The sequence below is a fragment of the Durio zibethinus genome, chromosome 27 (assembly GCF_047325235.1).
Source record: "Durio zibethinus cultivar Kanyao isolate XHJ-2024 chromosome 27, ASM4732523v1, whole genome shotgun sequence".
Taxonomy (NCBI): Eukaryota; Viridiplantae; Streptophyta; class Magnoliopsida; order Malvales; family Malvaceae; genus Durio; species Durio zibethinus.
This window is the reverse complement of record NC_143188.1, coordinates 15,631,308-15,643,739: the sequence shown is the minus strand read 5'-3', so window position 1 is coordinate 15,643,739 and position 12,432 is coordinate 15,631,308. Positions and strand designations below refer to the sequence as shown.

Below are 12,432 nucleotides of genomic sequence, written 5' to 3'. Positions count from 1 at the left end.
TACTGTTGACCGGAAACCCAGCTTTGGAGAGTAAAAGAATTATTTCCTGATCTGCTTCCTGTATTTTCCGAAATGCAGGAAGCAAACTTACTTGGTCATCTTCCAATAATTCATGGTTATTGACATTACTAAATTGTGAAACACACCATTAACATCATGGATGATTTCTTTTGTCGAATAAAATTTTGCATCACATCCACATCGCACTGAATTCCAGTCTCTTGAATGCTCCACATTGGCCTTTTTTCTTGGTTGATTAAACACATATCTATAACAGATAAAATCTCGATGGTAGATCCCTAAATTCTAGCTTGCCGTGGAGCGTGCTTTTGCTATTGAAAATCCATTCTTCCATGCAAAATTGCTATAGTACTCAAAACCATCATCATCACTTTTGAATATTTGACCAACATATGGCATGAAGACAGCTTCTGATGATAAGGATGTTGAAGCTGTCTCATTCTTTATTACCTGAGAGTGCTGAGAGCTTAATGATATCTGATCTTCTGCTTCATACTTAACATAACACTTCCAATCTCCACATGGAAATTGCTGATGTCGAATCCAAACGTTATTTGACGGTTTCAGTGTCATTTTGTGGGAAAAGAAGTGATAAATTCCCAACCTTGATGCTCTTCTTAGTACCTGGAGAAAGAGAAAGTCTAACTTTTCCGATAGGGAAGTGAAGGGGCTTAGCAGAAGTCCTGAACACCTTCCAATTTCAGTAAGGATATTTTTCAGTATAACTTTACTCACATTAATAATATTTTGGCCCCTGCATGGGTGAGAATATCGTTGCCTTTCCACATAAAAGTCCTATAAAGTGGAAACAATTTTGTACCTGAAAATCTTTTATTCATGGTAATTTTTTAACAAAATTTTAATTGGTAAATGATTAATTTGTTTGTAATGGATACTTATAAATGCAATACTTCATGCACACCAACTTTTGACTCCATACCAAAAGATTAAAGTTTCAATGTCTCCACATACTTAAAAGAAACAACCAAGAGAATAAAAGAAACTATAAGAACCCATCTAGTTGGAGCTCCTACTTTTTGCTTTTAGAAGAATTACCAGAAAGGAAAAGCCAAAGGTAAAAAAACAATATCATAATTGATCTAAAACCACAAAAAAAAAAAATTAAAATATAAAATCAATTATAACACCATTAGTCTATATAGAAGTAGAATCATGTAGTTAATCATAAAAAACTTACATATTTTGTGGATAACTCTTCAAAATTTTATTTCATATCGAAATGCAATTCTTGCTTTTTTGCTTCCAGAAGCAAAAGAGCAAATAGCAAAAACCCGAACAAAGAGACTCTAAATAAGGCAAAACAACTAAGAACTTCATATGGTTCGCTATTGCATTAATTTTGCACAAGTAATTTTATGTTCTCAGTAGTTCCCTTTTAGTTTTTTCTGTTTTTGGTCATTAAGTTATATTCTAATTTTATTAAATTTAATTTTTTGAATTTTTTAAAATTTATGTATGTACAGTGCTTGAAATTTACATTTTATTTTGCAATTACACAATTTTTTATACCAATATCGTATATAGCATATTTTTTAAGACAATGTTTATATATACCGTATACATACATACATTTACTATAAGTGCTATTTTTATCTTCCCAAACCCCCTCTCCCTCTAAAAAAAGGGGGGTAAGACAAGGCTTATATAAGAAATCAAAACTTTAATCAAACTTTAACACTAGAAATTTGAACCTAAAATTCAATAGCTTGAACATAATGTTAAAGTATGCTTGTGATCTACTACAACAACCAAGGCTCTAAATGCAATTTCTAAAGCTAGAGAGGAAGGGGAGGAATAGTGAGGGCAAAGGGAAAATGGGACAGCAGGAAATCAAACTCTACCAGAAGCAAACCAAGAAAATACTGAGACCTAGGAGGTGAACAAAGACAGGGAAAAAGATCTTTGCAGAATATGGATGCAACAAAGAAAAGATCAGATTATTACCACCTTTTCACATAAACATTCAATTCCTAATTTGCAAGAAGAACGTGTTATGTGATACATATTAATTCATTTTGGAAACAGAAAACACAGACGAAACTTGTCTAGACCAAGATACTTGTAACCAATGAAATGGAAATCCAAAAAACTCGTTCCATTCAATTGTTGGAAATGCAAAATGTACAATTAAACAAATGATGATTGCAAGCTAGAACTCCATAAAAGGTAACATTTTCCACCCATCTATTTGATTTTATTTTTATTTCCCTTTTTCAACCACCCTCCCATTCTTCCCCATAATAACAAGAGATTCAAACTGCAATAATCATTCTTTTGCAGCGAACTTAACAGCTAGCAATTGAATGACAAAATTGACAATTATGTACAGCAATAGTCAAAGAAAATACTACTTGGCAATACTCGATATTCCTTTTCACATGGTAGTTCAATTTAAATCATAAAAATAAATGAAATATGGGTAAAACAGAACAGAACCAACATACAATAAAGCCTGAGAAACAAAAATAAGAAAAAAAGAAGTTATGCTTAGCTAAAAATAGAATTCGTTCTACACAGTGAAAGTCTAACAAAGATCATAGAAAGAAGAAATTAAAAAAAAAAAAAATCAAATACTCTGCCCTTGCCGATGTTGGGTGTCCAAAAATTTGCTGCAATTGCTCCAGCTCTCGAATTATAGTGTCACTGTAAAAACAGGAGATAAAATCAATTAAAAAAAGACCCATATTTTACAGTTAAAAAAAAAAAAGGAATTTTTTAAGATTGAAAATAAAACTGGGCATGAGGAAATTTTTACCTGGAAAAAGAAAAAAAAAAAGAGGGGGAAAAATTTATTGAAACGCCATAACTTTAAACCCCTTTTGACAACGTTTTTTTTTTATTATTTTGCCTTTCTATGTTAATTGCTTTGTGTATCTTTCTTCAATCACTTTTGTAATTCCAAAAAATTACCAAATTGAGAATCGATCATTGTGTTTTAGCGCAATGGAAAGCCCGATTTCGGTATTAATGGACCGAGCCCATGTAAGAAAAACTGGGTCTTTTGACCCAATAGGCCTATCAAAACCGGTAATTAATTTGTTTTTTTTTTGTTGATTATTAATTTTATTTCTATGTACGAATTTTTTTTACAATTTTTTTTTGAAAAAAAATATTATTAAATCCCTAAATTCGTATTTTTGTTTTCGAGGTATTAGTTTTTCTTTCCTTTATGATTGTTACTTTATTGTTGTTGTTTGATCAATGAAAGAGGATTTTTTTTGGTTAATTAAATTTATTTTTAGAAATTTGAATTCAAAAGAAAAGGATATAAATTTCAAATCTTAATATAAATTTTGAAATAGAATTAAAACAAAATTTAATTATACTTAAATTCATGACTTTTTTTTATACATAAAAAGTATGCTCTCTATTGTGTATTATGTACCAAAATATAATTTTTTTTGTACAAAGGAAAGAGTAATAATTTTGTGTTAGATATCTTTTTTTTTAATAACCATTTGGATAAGGAGTAAAATTAGTATTAGTGAAATTAAAAATAACAGTAATGATAAAATTAATTATTATAGTAGTGAAATTAAATACGATAGTAATAAAATTAAAATTAAAGATTAAATATATCTTAAATACAAGCACAAAGATGACGATAAATTCATATTTTAGCTTGAATTCAATGGCATCGAGTAAGAAATCCAAATGGACCTAAATAGTTTCTTTAGAGATGATTTGATTTTAAGTAGGCATCAAATTCTTCTTAATCCAATAGTCAACGTGGCATGTTATTACTTTCAGTTTTTGAGCATTGAACAATTTGAACATACATCAACTTCATTTTCATTGAGTTTTATTTTTATTTTTTTTAAGAAAATTGAAGTTACTTTTTCAGTTTTTTATTTTGTTCCTCACCAGTCGCTAGGTCCTTGCTTTACCTTGTCAAATCCTGTCCAATATTGAAGATAGTGATCCTGTCCAATGTAGTTTCTGGATACTCACTAGCTTCTCCCAATCATTTTCTTGCTGCCAAGTTATATGAAATGAAAGCTTCAACCAAATTCCCATGTACAGCTTTAGAATCCTCGGCATATGTGGAAGCTATGGAGTTGTCAGATACTTTCAACAAAGCTGTTGATAATTTTTTTTCTGTTAATTTTCTTCTCCTTTAGTCTTTTTTTTATGTTTTACCAATGATATTTATGGGTTGAATAACTCATTGGGTTATAATAACTTAGCTTGGGCAAAAGATTGCCATCCAAAGACAGGCTGCTTTCATGGGGGATTACAATTGATGTTTGTTGGATGTTTTGTTCGGGCCAGGAATCAAGGGATCATATTTTCTTCGGCTGCGAAATTTTCCAAAGATATTTGGCATGAGGCTATCCTGCTTTGTCAGCTGAAAATTAAAAAAAAAAAAGAAATCCAACATTTATTATGTCGTTTTCTGTTGTTTAATGATGTTGAATAATCCAATAGATTTGAAGCTTAATCGTATATCGTTTCTATAAAGCGATTTCAGATTTGTTGCGTCTTTTAGGACTAATTAAGGGCAAAGCCACTTTTTCACTTTGCACTCCCAACTCATTCAAAAGGATTAACAGAAAATTGGTAATATGAGATAATTAATTATTTGATGATTTTAATAATTAATATTAATTGAATATTTTTAATAAATGCAAATATCAATATAGTTATATTTTCTTAATAACAATAATTCTATCAATAATAGTTTTAATAATGAAATAAAATTAATATTAAATATTAAATATATTAAAAAATTATTCTTAAATTACAAAATTTTTATTATGAACATACACATTTGAAGGCATAGGTGGTATACTTTCAAAAAAATATTTGTATTGTTATTAATAACTAATGCGTTCATATTAATATTCATATACGTTAGCATTAATGTTTATGTTATCAAGTTATTTATTTGCAAAGTTTGATTCAATTATTGATAACAAAGCTCACAATTTATATCATATTTTGCTCAAATTTATTTTTAAATGAGTATATTGTATTTGTAACATATATAATATAGATCATATATAGGATTTAAAATCAATCGTAATTACTATATTTCTAATAATAATTAATATTAATTAAATATTTTTTACTTTTATTCACATTAATTATATTGTTGTTGATATGATTTTCGTATTTATTCATTTTTTCCAATGAAATCATTATTTCATTTACTTATATAGCAAAGTTAATAGGAATTTTAAAACATATTACTTAATTACAATTTTTTTAAAATTTATATTTTTGAAAAAGTTCAAATAACTATTTTATTATTTATTTCTCCCACACCCTATTTTCCCTCTTTCCTTCTCCTTTCCTTTTTTCTCTATTCAATTTTGTGATGCCATTCAATTAAGTGGTTGAACTTTAATAATATGTATAGATAGATAAAAAGAAGAAGATAGGATACAGAGAAGTAGCTGAAATTTTGAGCACCAGTCATAGTTACAAAATATTATGCACACAAAATGATCATTGTACAAAAGGAAAAAGGGAAGTAAAGGAGGAAATCTCACATTCAATATAACCTCAAAATATTATTTATCAATGCTTCTTAATTTTGTATTATTATTAACATTGAATTTGCTGCCTTCCAAATCCAAATCACTCTGGTGGCTCCAGCAGTGAGGAGATGAGATGATGAACCAAGCAGCGGCCGTAACTGGCTTCTCTTTTATCTCATCTTCTTGAAAATCATCTTTTCTTTTCTTTTTTTTTAATGTTCCCTTAACTAAAACCCCAATAATTGCTTTCAACTTGCTGTTAATGTTTAGCTCTTATGATGGTAACTTCAGAGCCATAGGTTGTATGACTAAAGACAGGTTCATTTGGGTTTAGGAATCCGAATGTGGTGCTGTCAATAGCACAGAAAGCATTCCCTTGAGAACTTCTCACTCCGCAGAAGAGTTCAAAAGTTTCTGCATTAATCGAAAAAGATTATTAAAATCACTTAGCACACTAAACTTCCACAATGATATAGAACTCTTTTGTATTTTTTACGACTAAAATTTTGTAAACATTTTGTGCGATGAGGTTAATGTTTTCTTGTTAATGCTTACGTTTTAGATTAGGCAGGGGATTTGAACACAAGAATCCATTCCAGGGAGCAAGAATACAGGCTAGATGATCAGGAGAAGCTTCTAGCGGCAATGTCTTAAGCACTAACTTAAGAACACGGGCAATGAGGCTTTCATCAACCCCAATTCATCAAATATCCCTCCACCCGCACAAAACTTCCAAAAATAAATGCCGAGGTAAAACTCAAAACAGGCTAAATTGAAAATTGCAGAAGGCTTGACAAAATGACCAGTGATTCAAAGCATATCATGTCTTCAGAGGTCCATGATTTCTGACATGAATTGTTCAAAGAAGAGGATTGGGTGCCAAGATGCATGGAGTTTAGTCCCTGAAAGTAAAATGTAATTAGATGTTTTAAGAGAAAGTGGGGAAAATATAATCAAGATTTTATCATTCCTTTATGTCCAAAAAAGGATTCAATTATTTGAATTTTATAACTTCATTTATTAATTATGGATTAGTAGTTATATCAGAACAATGCTTGGCAGATCATTTTGTATATTTGACTGTATATCTAGTAATGAATGACCATTTCTCCTATTAGATAGAGAACAAATTACCGAAAGGATTTACTTGAATCATGAAGATGTGAGTATATGTAAGGTCATCATCCAAGCAACCAAGATACTCCCTTGGTAGTGGTCCATGGTGGATACCTGATGCAAATTTTCAGTCCTACCTTGGGTGGTTTTCACTTTCAAATGTGAGTCATTAGTACCTCTTTCATGCAACGACTTGAAGTTGAGAGGGAAAAGGCCATTTGCTTGTGCCTGGACATATGATGCAGCTGAAGCAGCAATTATGTAAGTAACATCTACGTGGAATAAGCCTTTATTCAGAAATCATATGCTTTTCCGAACTGTATTCCGGTAATCCGTGCTTTCTTTTCCAAGAAATATGTTGGCCCTGGTATCTTTTCAAACCATTGGCCTGAAGCTGAGAAACAAAAAATCAAGGCTTTTATACGCATAAGCTCTATTTTATAGAACTATAGCTTACAAGAAAACTTTTAATTTTTTTTTTTTACTGTGTGTGGTGAGTGCGGAAGCAGAGAAGCAATTGATGATTTTGGATTAACATGAAGAAAATACTCTAAAGTAATTAGCTATAAAATGTTAGGGAAAACCTATCAATTGGCAGTACAGACGCATACCTGGATCTCTTATATGAAAATAAGCCACGTCGGATAAAAGGGCAGCAACAAAAATGATTTTGGCTTCGAAGAATAACACCTACACCAGAAATCTTGAAAAGGACTCACATTTCATCTCCATTTGCATCATGATCAAGGACTCTGTCTCAACAAATTTCTCAACAAATCTTGAGATTTCCACCCAATTCTCTATTCTCTTGTTCATTATTTCAGGCTCAGTCACTGCTCTACATGCCATGTAGCTTGGTTTAGACTTCAGATTCCTAAACTACAAAATGGTAAAAAAATTACTGATAATGAACGGCCTAAAAGAAAGTTGATGAAGAATGACAATGCTACAAGAACAAATATGACATGATAATGAATAATTAGGCAATCAGATAGAACTTTTTAGATAGACCAACCATGCAAAATCGGAAATATACCACAATTAGTAACAGCACATTTGGGTTATTAACTATTCCAAAATGCTTACCTGTTGAGACTGAAAATTGAATTCTGATGGAATCACCTTGATCTTCTCCTATTCCTTTTGTAGCAGTCAAGCCATTTGTTTCCCATCTCATTCAGCTCTGTATATCCAATAGATAATCCAATCACCAATCCACATGCATACCCAATCAATACGATTCTCCAATCAGATAAACCATCTAGCCATGAATCTACATCTTCCATTGGAGGAGGCATTGGAACAGCAGCTCCATTGCATTTCCTTGTCAAAGGTGGCCCACATGATCTTGGGTTCCCTTTGTAAGAATCGTTCGAAAATGTACCGAATTGATTGCTTTGCTGTATGCTTCCTTCAAAGGGAAGCATTGACATTTCAAACAATGACCATCTGATGGGAGAGTAAATAAAGAAGAATGTATTGATTCAGAGAGGCGGTTCCCCGATAAAGAAAGATGCAAGATTTGAAACTCCAGATCTCTGAAATGCAGGGATAAAACCACTGAAATTGTTATTAGATAGATCCAGTTGCACAAGGTTAGTAAGATTTGCAATTGATGATGGAATTTGCCCAGAGAAATTTGTAGTCAAAATCGATAAGATCCGTAAAGCAATGTTTAATAAAAATTCTGGCAACTGACCCATCAGATGGTCATTGTTTGAAATGTCAATGCTTTGTATTTTTAGCAATGAGAGAACTTTTGTTGGAAAATACACACTCAAATTGCAATTCACTAAACTGAGAGAAACCAAACTAGAGGAAATTTCCAAGAAATTAGGAGGCAAATAAGAGATTGGATTCCAACCAAGGAAAAGTTTGGAAAGAAAAGGTAGTCTTGAGAGTGAAGAACAAAATGCACGTGTCAAATTACAGTTCGATAGACTTAAAATATGCAAGTTAGGAAGTGCCATGGATGTGGCTTCACACCGTTTACTACTTTGAGTTGAAATGTTCACACAATCTAGACGTTTGCAAGGGGTCTTAAATTTTGGATTAATGTCTTGAAGTTTGGGTTTTCTAGTTTTCGAGGTTGTTGAAGTTCAAAAGGCAATGGATAGTAGTGGAAGTTATTGTATGGATGGAGAATTTGGTTATACCGTTGATAGCAAGAATCTTGATTAGAACTAACCTTGTTAAGTATGAAATCTCCACTAGAATTTTGCTATGGAAACATGAGTTTGAAAAGTCAAGATGAGTTAAATTTGAGAATCTGTCAAACTCATATTGAAGCAGAGCGATATTAAAATTGTTCCCAACAAAATTAAGGTATTGAAGATGATGAAGATTGAAAATGGAGTGAAAGCTACCAAAAAGGTTTTTGTAACTGAAATCGAGCTCAATCACATGACCAGAAGCATCACATGCAATTCCTTTCCAACAGCAACAATCTATGTTGGGATCCCAAAGCTCAACTTTGGAAGAGAAAGTAAAATTTGGGGCATAGTTTATTCTTACATTACATTACATTCACATTTTCTGCCCAACACTTGGCAACAGTATCCTAAATAATGTTGAAGACAAATGGACAGGTGATCATCTTCAAACCGATTTGTCTTTTTTTTTTTTTTATAATGATTATTTATTTAATTAACATTAATGTCAATGTACCAGCATATAATTAAATCTATTAAGAAGAAGAAGTTTTGGATTTTATATATGTATGTGAAAGCTATTTGAACCAGAAATAAATTTTAAAAAATAGTGCTAAGAAAATATCATTAAACAAATGATGGGTTCAAACTTTAGGGGCATTCAAATTGGAAATTGATCAAGCAATTCTGAAGAAATGCACTCTTTGAATATTTCGTGTATCTACCAACTACCACATTTTTCCATTGGAGACGAGAGAAGTTCCAAATCTATCATAATCAAAACTTGATGATGCTGATGATCAGCTAGATATATCATGTTTAATTTTGTGGAAGTTAACAAGCAAGTTCTTTTTAAAAATAATAAAATATAACCACATAAAGTTCTTGCAATACTTTTAATTCTAAATAAAAATAAAAAAAGACCCAATGTTAGGATATTTTAGATGTATACCATTATTTCTGTTGCCCTCTTGCATCTACAGGTATGGTTTTCATTATCATTTGAAACATATCATTTTTTAATGAAGGCTTTAAAAGATCTAAAATTGACAAGTATGATATTTAAATGATTTACTAATTAAATGGGAGCTTGAATGATCCAACAGATTATAAATTGTTGATTTCATATAAAACTGTTTTAGTATAAAGGAAGACTATTACTTGATTTATCATTTATTATTGAAGTAATTAAGGATGATGATGCGATATTAGCAATACATAATTGATATAATTGATGCATCTTTTTTTTTTTTTTTCCTATCAAGGAGTTTTCTTTAAAGAATCAAATAAGGAAAGTAGGCCTTCGGATCCCAGAACGAAAAAAGGAGAGGGTGTTTTCACCCTGCCCTTCCTCCAAAGCTTTATTTTTTCTTTATTTTTTATTTTTTTACTTTTTATTTAGTTTTTTTTATTTTTTTATGAAATAAATTTTGTAAAAAAAAATAAAAGTACAGATGATAAAATAATTTGCATTCGATTAATTTTAGTTGGCATGAAATGCATTCTTTTTAAATTAAGATTGAATCTTTTTTTTTTTTTTGAAAATAGGGTTGCGTTGAAGAAGGATTTAAAGTGTTCTACTGTGCCAAGGTGGTACCTCTCTCTCTTGTTTTTTGTTTTTTTACCTTTTAAAACTTCTGATTTTTTGGTATTTCTTTTTTTCTTCTAATTTTTTACTTTTAGTTTTTATTAGATAAATTTTGTAATAAAAAAATTAATTGAAATAGAGGTGACAAAATAACTTGTATATAATAGGTTTTGATTTATCCCAATTCAATTGGTGTGTTTCCTTTTTATTCGAGATAAATGAATTGAATTTCTTTTTTAAATCAAGCTTAGAAAAAAGTAAGATTTTTAGTGTTACACTTCGATTTTGGTATATATAAAAATATATATTATTATTTATTTAATTCTATATTTATATATATTTTTTAATAAAAAATATTATTTAATATTTTAAATTAATAAATTTATGTGTCACTCCATTTGACTTCTTTAGTCATTTTTTTGTTTTTTAAAATTTTTATTAGATAAATTTTATAAAGAAAAAATAAATATATGTAGGGATGATAAAACAATCTATAGGTTTCGATTCGTTACAACTTATTCGATAAGTTTTTTTTTTTTTAAATAAGAATTGAGTTAATTTTTTCTCTTTGAACAATTTAGGTAAAGTCGTGATTAGATTTTAAGTATTTAATTTCAATTCTCCTTTGGATATATAAAAGAATATATTTTATTATTTATTAAATTTATATTTATATATTATATTAATAAATATACCATTTAATACTTAAAATTAATAAAAAACAACATTTATATATGTTGTAATTTATATTAAAAAAATAAATATCCTTAAATTTGTCTATATGTTATCATCCATTAAAATTTATATAAAATTTTTACTTTTTCATATTTAAAATATAATTTAAAAAATTAAAAAATCCAGATCTAATTCTAATGTATATAACTTTTATAGAAAAAACAAAGCTTCGCTCTTTGGAAAATTCAATTGTTTCAACTTACTATCGTAATTGAAGGTTAAACTTATTCTTTTTCAAGATTACTTTCTGCCATATATTTCCATTTCCCAAACTTCATATGTTGGTGCAAAATGCACCATGCAAAGATATTTTCTCTCTCTGTACACAACAAATGGATTTTTTTCAAAGCATGTACTTGTAATATATATTTGTATATATATATATATATATATATATATATAAATTATAAACACAAATTTAAAACAATATATTGTTATATTATTATAATTATCCAAAGTTCTCACATTTAAAAAAAAATTATGATTACATCATCATTAATATTACTAAATACATAATTTTTTCAATATATGTAATTAAAAATTATTCAATCAAGAATCATTATTAATATTAAATTTTATTTTGATGAATTTATTAATTTTATCGGTAGAAATAACATTAAGAAAAAAAATTTTGAGAATGTTTATAAAAATTTTTCTTTTAAATTTTTTTAATATTTAAGGTGCCTATGAACAACATACTCCAACCTTTGCGTCTGACACTGTATACAAAAACAATTGATACCCATGCGTAGGATGATGATCAGCTATTTGTGTGGGGATATCCAAGAATTCTTCCTTTGTTAGATTAAAAGCAGTGATGCACTCATGTTTCTGTTTTGAACCATTTACAATTCCTTCTTAATAATATTATTTTAATACATCTTAAATTACAATATGAATAAAACTAAGTTATTAAATCACATAAAATAATAAATAAAATTAATAATTTTCATTGATCTCATTCGGCCTGCACAAAAAATGTAATTTTTTAATAGGATTAATGTCATAAATAATTTTTAAATTACAATGAAATATTTAATATAATACTTAAATTTTAAAAATTTTTAATGTAATATTTGACAGTCTAATCTAATTCAAAATACCAGTCACCCACATGTTTTGTACAAATTACTAACTTGGAAACTCATGATTGTCATTTGTAAAATGAGGTTAGGAAATTCAAAGGACATATCCTAGTTTGCAGGCAAATTTTGTTTTTAGTTTTAAAAGCAATGCTAAATTTCAAAAGGAAATGAGACGCTGAAAGTTGAAACCTTCTTGAATTAAATTTCAAATGAAATTACTTAAGTCAAATATC

General features: G+C 29.1%; 1 long non-coding RNA gene across 1 annotated transcript in view; it reads right to left on the bottom strand.

Moving 5' to 3' along the window:
• Positions 1-899: 899 nt before the first annotated feature.
• The window catches only part of LOC149511038 (uncharacterized), a 41,728-nt gene continuing 30,195 nt past the window's right edge, over positions 900-12,432 (bottom strand). The window contains exon 2 of the long non-coding RNA XR_016334816.1: positions 900-2,685. This is a non-coding gene — a long non-coding RNA (uncharacterized LOC149511038). The remainder of the gene's footprint in view (positions 2,686-12,432) is intronic.